This window comes from Artemia sp. Qi Xiang Cuo, chromosome 19 (genome assembly GCF_049724085.1).
Source record: "Artemia sp. Qi Xiang Cuo chromosome 19, ASM4972408v1, whole genome shotgun sequence".
Lineage (NCBI taxonomy): Eukaryota > Metazoa > Arthropoda > Branchiopoda > Anostraca > Artemiidae > Artemia > Artemia sp. Qi Xiang Cuo.
This window is the reverse complement of record NC_142812.1, coordinates 17803980-17813556: the sequence shown is the minus strand read 5'-3', so window position 1 is coordinate 17813556 and position 9577 is coordinate 17803980. Positions and strand designations below refer to the sequence as shown.

At 38.3% G+C, this 9577-nt stretch overlaps 1 pseudogene; it reads right to left on the bottom strand.

Annotated features, from left to right (window-relative positions):
- Positions 1-3354: 3354 nt before the first annotated feature.
- Positions 3355-6950, bottom strand: LOC148940565 (uncharacterized; annotated as a pseudogene).
- Between the last annotated feature and the right edge of the window lie 2627 nt (positions 6951-9577).

Here is a 9577-nt window from a genome sequence, read left to right as displayed (position 1 = left end):
TCTATACCTAGCAAACTATTGGCAACTGTACTCCTTAATAAAATCCAACCAGCATTGAACGAACATCCCTGAGACGAGCAGCATGGATTCCGGCCAAACTGATCATGCGCTGATCTTGTATTTACTCTTAGAATGCTGCTAGAAGAAGCGAATGAATGGCACAGTAAGCTTTACTTGGTCTTTATAGACTTCAAGAAAGCTTTCGACTCGGTAGATCGCCAAACGCTTTGGAAGCTTCTCCAATACTGCAGTATTCCTGATAAGCTCATTCAAATCATTGAAGCCTTCTACAAAGACACAGAATGCTGTGTGAAGACAAGTGACAGGAGTACCCATTACTCTCATATCATGACAGGGATGAAACAAGGATGTGTGCTATCACTACTGCTATTTATTCCTATCATTGATTATATTCTTCGGACCTCCGATGAACATGGGATCCAGTTGGATAATAAGAGGCTTGGAGATGTTGATTTTGCTGACGATATCAGCCTCCTAGAGTCCTACAAACAAAAGCTTCAGCATTATCTTAACCAAGTTAGGGACGCTGCCGAACCTTTTGGCCTTAAGATAAATACCAACAAAACCAAAAGTATGGCAAACACTGGATCTCCACTCGACCTACGATGCAATAACCAGACGATAGAGCAAGTCGTAAAATTTAAGTACTTAGGAAATACCATCCACAATTCAGGATCGTGCCAGCGATCCCTTCCATTAGAACCATATATGCCCCCAGGGCATAACTTACGACGACTGCCCCTAGGCACTGGGGGGGGGGTGTCGACACCGGAGTTTTTTTTGTTTGATCTTTTAACTATTTTTAGCAAAATAGCTATCTCAAAATTTTTATCGGATGCATTTGGAAAAAAAGGGCGTGGGAGGGCTGGTCACCCTTCGATATCTTTTGATGCCTAAAAAGTGAACTAGAACTTTCAATTTCCAATCAAATAAGCCCTTTCTGAAGTTTATACGAGCATTCCTTCAGTAAGAACCATATATGCCCCCAGGGCATAACTCATAACCCTTGCCCTGAAGACTGTGGGGGTAGTGTCCTGCTCAAAGATATAATTTCCAGAAATTTCAACTACGTTGAATTTAATGGCTATCTCAAAATTTTGATTGGATGTATTTGGGGAAATGTTGGACGTGGAAGGGGTCTTAGTTGCCTTCCAATCACTTTTGACTATTAAAAAGGGCACTAGCCATTTGAATTTCCAATCGAATGAACACTTTTTGAAGTGTCTACGACAACGCGTTCTATAAAAACCTTATATGCCCCCCGGGCAGAACTTACAAACCTTGCCCTGAGGGCTGTGGGGGTCGTCATCCTCAAAGACCTAATTTCCAGAATTTTCAACTACGTTGAACAAAATGGCAATCTCAAAATTTTAATTGTGTTTGGGGAAAAAATGGGTGTGAGAGGGGGGTTAGTTGCCCTCCAACCACTTTCGACGATTAAAAAGGGCACTAGCCCTTTGAATCTCCAATCGAATGGGCCCTTTTTAAAGTTTCTACAACAAAGCTTTCTATAAAAATCTTAAACGCACCCTGGGCATAACTTACAACCCGCGGCATGAGGACTGTGGGTGGAGTGTCTTCCTCGAAAACATAATTTCTATTTGGAAATCCACTTCATAGAACAAAATGGCTATCTCAAAATTTTGATTGGATGTGTTTGGGGAAATGGTGGGCGTGTAAGGGGTGTCAGTTGCCTTCCAATCACTTGTGACCCTTCAAAAGGGCACTAGAACTCTCGATTTCCAATCGAACGAGCCCCTTTTGAAGTTTATGCGACGACTCCTTCCATATGCTTTGCCTCTGGGAAAAAAATAAATAAATAATAAAACATTTTAGCCGTATGGCCTTTAATATAGGCAACTCTATAGCGTTGCCTCTGATTCTTATTTATTATTTTTTATTTTTCCCCAGAGGCACTTAGGCACTTTAGCGTACTTGTGTATTATGTGGCAATCACTCAAGTTTACGCTGTGTAAAATTCGAGAACACACGGGTTTTTTCGTTAATTTCTTCGTTACTTTAGTTAAATTTAATTAAATTTGGGCTATAGATTCGTACATTAGGGGTGGGGGGGGGGGAGGGGTAAAGTATAGCAAGTATGCAGGCAAAATGTGTTTGATACAATTATTCTGCATATTAGATAGATAGATAGATAAGTGTATTTTAAAGCCAAATATACGGCCATGAACACAGTAAAATAACATAAATGAAATGCAAAAATAACATAAACTTTGATCAGCGATCATCATAAAACACTTAAATAAAACACTACATTAACCTAATAATAGCACTTAATACTTGGAAAAACGTTAATTGAAAAAAAACTTAACACTTGGAAAAAAAATACTTAAATGAAACATTACATTGACTTGTTTTTTTTTTTTTTTTTTTTTTTTTTTGTTTTTTTTTTTTAGTTAAAAAACAGTCCTGATACCTCGCTATTCTTCTGTAATTTTTTAGTGGCCATATACCTAGAAAGAATTGTTCTTGACTTCAAACTGTCCAAATACATTACCCCCCCCCTCCTTAGGTGCATATATATAGCCCAAATTATATATTTCCCTTATATTCTGTCACTTGTCTTTGTCTTGTCTCGGGCTAAGCTGAAAAAATACTAACGAAGAAACTGGTTAGCTCTCGATTTTTACACAGCGTAAACTTGAGTGAGTGGCGCGTAATACGCAAGTACCAAAATTCCTTCCCCCTACGGGGAAAAAAACTCAAAAATAAAATTCTCAAATTTGGAAAGCCTTATTTTCCACGGGGGGGGGGGGGGGCGGGGGTATTTACCGGGGTGGGTGTATTTTCCACGATGGGGTATTTTCCAGGGGCTGCTTTCCGGGGGGGGGGGTATTTTCCTTTGGGGGGGGGGTATTTTCCGGGAAGTATTTTCCCGGGAGGGGGGGGTCCACCAGGGGTATTTTCCGCGGGGAAGGGTATTTTACGGGGGAGGGGGTATTTTCCTCCGGGGGTATTTTCCGGAGGGGGTATTTTCCGGGAGGAGGGTAATCGCCGGGGGGATAGACACCTAGAACCGTATTTGCAACCCCAAATAACTTCCTGGTGGGCCTAATGATGACCTGCCTTGCCTTTTCCACCTCTGTGCTGGTAGAAATGGGAATGTAACATTTTTACTGTATAGAGAAAAAATTTAATTAATTCCTACTCCCCCCTACCTCTTTCAACATTTGTCTGAAGCCTCGTGAAGAGTAAGCAGTTTGTCCATTAAAATGTACTTTTTTAGGACTCTACCCTGCCCCCGCCTAAACAATGATTCACCCCCTCATTATAACTGATCCGCAATTACAGATCGCCAAACATAGCCTAATTTCATTACAAATAAAGCCAATCAACTTGGTTGACTCTAGTAGTGCCACCATGTGGCAGTACTTCTTTACAACTGGAAAACCTAAAATATAGTTATTGATATTTTTAAATCGAGAATTTTAAATTGATTGCAAATTCATCCTCTTCAGGGTAAAGTCATAGTTTGGTGCTGTAAAATGGCAAGAAAACAAGACATTCCCCTGGTTCAATTTCTATGGTCACTTAAAAAAGAGCTTTAAATTTACGTTTGAATGAGCTTCCTCCCAATTATCTTGGACCTTCGGTTTGATACAATCATCCCTGGAAAAAAAAACAACAAAACAAATAAACATACATCGACGATATTTCTTTTGAAAAAAAAGCGAAATTCCACATTTTGAAGATTAGAGCTTGAAACCTCTACGGTAAGGTTCTCTGATATGATGTATCTAGTAAAGAGATTTTCAATAAGATCGTTCGCTTTTTTTTTGGGGGGGGGGTTCCCTTTTTTCAAAAATCAGGCCTATTTTCTTAGATTTTTGCTTTTGGGTGGGTAACAATAACTGAAAGAATTTTTAATATTTAGAATTAACAGAAAAAAGCCATCACTGCCGGTGTAGCAATTTTCATGAGAATTCCATTTTTAGTTTTGGTAAATATTGGTCCAAGTCACTTTTTACTTCCAGTTTTTTTTTTTATCACAATTTATTTGGTAAGATTCTCCTGTGAAGAAATTTTTTTTTGAACCTGTTAATTTTATTTAATTGAAAAGGACAATAAAAAGAAATAGGGTCAATTTGACAGCTGGATAGTAAGTTTAAATTTTGTTTTTCTTTCGCTGTTCTATTCTATTTTTTTTTAATATCTGAATATATAACGAATTTAAGCTCGAGGGGAAGAATTGTCCTGTTACATGACCGTCATAAAATCAAAACGTGGTATCTATGAAGGGATTTTTTAGTATCTCTACTCCTTGTGTACACTATTCTAATCAATCAATCAATCAATCAATCAATTTTATTCAATCAATAAACTCAACAAAATACACTTCAATATAAACTCCCCCGTAAGGCTCTATGACCAGGAAAAAAACAGGGGAGAAACAAAAATGAAACAAATACTTAAAAAACAACTTAAATACTAGCTAGAAAATCCTTAACATATTTTTTGAATATACCAAACAAGTGGTAGCTTGGTGCAGACACAGGGAGCGTGTTCCAAATCCTGTTGCAAGTTGTCAGAGGGTTGAAATCAGACCTCACTGATGGAGTATGAAGAATCTGTAAATTGCTGGAAGTGCGGAGATGATAACTCGATTGATCAGAAATAAAAGGTGTATTATTACATAGAGCAGTAGGAAGATGGCCGTGCAACTGTAAAAAGGTGAAAGAAGAACAAGAAAGAAAATAGAGAGATTTCAAATCAAGCAAGGGTTTAAGTGAAGATCGGTTAGTTTTCTTAATAAGAGTCCTTGCTTTATCATAAAGTTTTGAAAGTGGCAGCGGAAACGAAATAAACGTCGACATTCAAATAACAGAACAAGATGAAACATAAGACTAAACTAGTCTGTAGTACAATATGCTAAGAATTTACACTGAACAAATATGTTTGAGATTACTAACGATTCCAAGACTCCTTGAGACATTAATTTTAGTTAGGTCAATATGATGCTTGAAGGAAAGATTTTCGTCAAGCAAGATGCCTAGGAATAGAATGTAACGATCCTTAGGTCTACTTAGAGAACCTCTTGATACGTGTATTTCATTTAAGTCAGGGCAAGCCTCTGAAACTCTGAAGAAAATGAGAAAAAATGACTTCCCGACATTTAAGGCAAGATAATTTACATCAAACCATTGGAAAATTCTTTCAAAAAGGGCACATATCTTTGAACGAATATCAGACTCAGTTCTACCAGCTGTGCCAAGAGTACTGTCATCAGCAAAAGCAATAAGTGTATCCGGTAAGGACGAATTCCTGTCACAATTAGTGACGGATGCTGGTTGACAAAGACGACAGCAAATGGTAATTTTTAAATTTTGAACCGCATTAATAAGGTCATTGACATAGATTAAAAAGAGTATCGACCCAATAACAGATCCTTGTGGAACGCCGAACTCTATTCCCGAAGGGTTAGAAAATTGCGGATCAACCGAGATTACTCGACCAGATAAATATGATAGAAACCAAGAATAATTATTCCCTCTTATACCAATATGGGACAGTTTCCAAAGAAGAATCTTGTGTGTTAATGAGTCGAATGCTTTTCGTGCATCGAGAAAAAGAGCAGCAGGTATCAGACCAGAGTTAAGAACTGAATGTAAATAATTCAAAAGAGTTGCGCATGCATGCTAAGTTGAGTGCTTCGACCTAAAACTAAACTGAAAATCATGAAAAAAGTGTTTAGAATTCAGAAAATTAAGAAGTCGAAAAGTCTCAGCTTTTTCAAATCTTTTACTAAACACGAATAAAAGTGATATGGGACGATAATTTGCAGGATCATTCCTTGATCCACCTTTAAAAAGAATAATAACGCGATCACGCTTTAAAGCACTTGGGGAAACACCATTTTCAAAGGAAAGATTGATAAGTCTCGTGATGGCAGAAATGATGACAGGAAGAATGAACTTTACAACCTTAGTCGGAATACGGTCTCGGCCAGAAGATGAAGAACCCCTCAAACCATTGACAATTTTGGCTATTTCAGCTCCAGAGGCAGGTTCCAATGCCATTGATTTAGGACAAGGCGGTCAAGGTAAGACCTAAAGTCAGGTAGAGAAGAAGAAAGACTTACAGAAGAGGCTGTAGTTTTGCTGATACTAGCAAAATAGGAAGTAAACGCATCTTGAACTATTAGCTCACCCTCTACATTTTCGCCTTCCATCAAAATACTTGAAGGGGCAGAAGGAGGCAGAGAAGATGGCCTGATAACAGAATTGATTACTTGCCATGTCTTCCTAATGTCTTTACCACACGCAGATAATTTTCTGTAATAAAATAACGATTTGGCCTTTCGGCAAAGCGAATTTTAAACTCTTCAATAAGCTTTGAAAAGTTGAAGTCGAGAATCACGAGAAGATGGCTTAGAGGACCTGTAAGCCTCCCAAAGATTATTTTTCTTCCTCCAACTTTTAAGGAGTCTCGTAGTCATCCAAGGATTCAAAGGGGTTGTTCTTTTCGATGCCGGATTCGACTGGGGTACAAACACATGCATCCAAGGTAACTTCTTTCAAAGAATCATAAAAATAATTAAACAAAGAATCTATATCAGATTCATTTTCAGAATACTCCACAGACAACCCGGCAACCGTGACCTAAGAAGATGCAAACCCTGATCATTAAATTTAAAAGAGGAAAAACCAGCTCCTTGGCTCCTTCTTGGCAACGCATCGGAAAAATCATACGTGGGAAAAAACAGAAAAATGGTCTGAGATATCACTCGCCAACACAAAATTTTGCACCAAGGTCAATGACGAAAAAATATTATCAAGCAAAGAAGCAGTAGTGTTAGTAATGCGAGTTGGAATGCATGCAGAAGGTAATGTTCCACAAGCGAACATTGTTGAAAGAAAATCCAAGGACGAGGATGACCTCCCGTCACACAAATTAAGGTCGAAGTCACCCATAACGACAATTTCACATGAGAAGACAAGTCTACATCTGTTATAATCTACGTAAACAATCTTTCTGTAATTTTGGATAGAGTTTGATTTTCTATTAAGATTAAATGCATAATAATTAAATATATTATTGATTAAAAAATTGATCCCTTTGCCAGGAATCCTTGCGGTTTAAAATATACTGTATTTTGTTTCATTTTGCTGGCAATTTAATTGCTCTTTTTCTTTGAGAGTTCTTTCCTAAAAGTATTTAGATATAAACTTATTCCTGCGAAAAAAATTCTTGAAATATATTTCCTGTCACCCAACCACCACTGATAACTGTCGCGCCTGTACTGTGCAAGTTATTTGAATTGCTCGTTGTAAAAACCAACAAAGAGATAAATCTTAAAGAAAAAAACAACAAACAAACGAGACTGTGGCCAGTGGAGAAAGTTCTCCACTGGCCACAGTCTCGTTTTTTTTTTTTTTTTAGATTTTTTTCTTTTTTGGTTTTTGTCATGACTGGCCAGTTCGGCTTAAGATCTTTCACTTGTTGTAAATGGGCTTAGTGTTACATGTAACACGCCGGATAACCAATTTGGTTTCAAAAACAACATGAGTAGAGAACACGCGCATTATATGATTACTAGTTTGTTGATTGACGACGATGATTCAAATGAGACACTGTATTTTGCCGGTCACGATGTCAACCGCGCGTTCGACTCCGGTGTGCACCCTCAGATATTGTTGTCTGCTTGGAAGCGTGGCGTCGATAAGTCTATTCTACGCGCACTGAGGAATATGTATAGTAAATTAAAAGCGCGTGTAAATTTACCGTGCGTTAATGCTTTAGCCCTATCTTCTAGTCTTATACCCGTTGAGAAGGGAATATGCCAAGGGCACTTACTTCGCCACCGCTATTCAATAATAGTATTATTTCATCGCAAGAACCGGTTCTGTCTACTACATGTATCTTTAGAGGTCTCAATGTTTCGCTGATCGATTATGCCGACGACATTTTGAACGCGAGTAGAACACTTGTAGGCATCGAAGAGACTTTCCGTGTTTTGAGTAAGGAGTACGGTAACATAGGTCTTTCTTTTAATCCCAAGAAGAGTGAAGTTCTCGTATATAATAGCCGCGTTAAAGATAGTCTACCAGTTGATGTTATTTTCAGAACTTATACGATTAAGTCTTCGTCTGAGATTATGTACCTCGGCCTTCCAATATGTAGCGATCTTAAAAAAACTCGCGATTGCCTTGTTTCGTTGTTTGCTGAACGCGAGTAGAACACTTGTAGGCATCGAAGAGACTTTCCGTGTTTTGAGTAAGGAGTACGGTAGCATATGTCTTTCTTTCAATCCTCAGAAGAGTGAAGTTCTCGTATATAATAGCCGCGTTAAAGATAGTGTACCAGTTGATGTTATTTTCAGAACTTATACAATTAAGTCTTCATCTAAGATTATGTACCTCAGCCGTCCAATATGTAGCGATCTTAAAAAAACTCGCGATTGCCTTGTTTCGTTGCTTGCTGTAAAGACACGCAGAGCTTATGAAATTCTCGTTTCAATGAAGTGCCACTTTAACCGTTTTCTACTCGCAAGGGTGTAAAACGCTTTTGTTTTGCCGCATGTGCTAGCCCTATCTACTTCTACTCCGTTTCGGAAAATATTTACTCCGTCTGAACGCCACAGTATTCGGTCTACTTTCTACAGATATGGCAAGTATCTGCTTCGTTTTCCAATTTGGACGAGGAATTCGAAAATATCTCTGAAGTATGGTATAGCCGACCCGCTTATACTGAATCGCCGTGCTCGATTTGCAAAGGCATTTGAACCAAGCCACTCTTCGTTGTACGTCACAATAACTTAAATTTGCCACTTTTTTTTCATAGTAGTGTTCTTAATCTTGTTTTTCTGTTTTTATGTTGAGTTTTCTTTGGATATTTCGTCGTTACTTTTTTTCTTTTCTTGTACTCCATTTACAACATTTTGTATGTTTAATAATGGGTAATAAATAATAATAATAATAATAATATTTTGGCGCTTGCCCTCCCTGGAAAATTTTTTGCCGGCGCCCATGGATACTAGGGTATATAGAAGTGCTGTTATTGATGTTAAAAGTAAAGATCACCATCTAGGTGTGTCTAAGGCCAGGGTTGTCACGTATGGGGGGGACGCCCCCCAATGTTTTTGGGTCACTCGGTAAAAAAGAAGTCGTGGCGCTTCGCGTCACGATTTTTCCGCCGCCGCTAAAATTCTTTGCTCGGTTGAATAAAGACCACGAAAATACTGATACATCATCTACATAAATTTCGAACTTGGTCGGTAAACGCAGCAGTTTTTCCAACTCCTGTCGTGATTTTACAGATGGTGCCACAATTTTCCATTTGGTTACATAAACCGCATTAAAATAATGACATGATATGTAACGAAATCTTGATATCTCGGTTTGTAAATGCAGCGGTTTTACTAACTCGTGCAGTGATTTTCCGTATTGTATTCGAAACGTATATTATGCTAATTTTTGACAAAAAGAGTCGGCAATAATGACCAGCCAGTCGGTAAAATCTCTTGCTCCTCTCCCCCGAACATTTTGGCTAGTAGTGACCCTGTCTAGGGCTAATTTAAGGCTGATATTTCGGAAGGGTA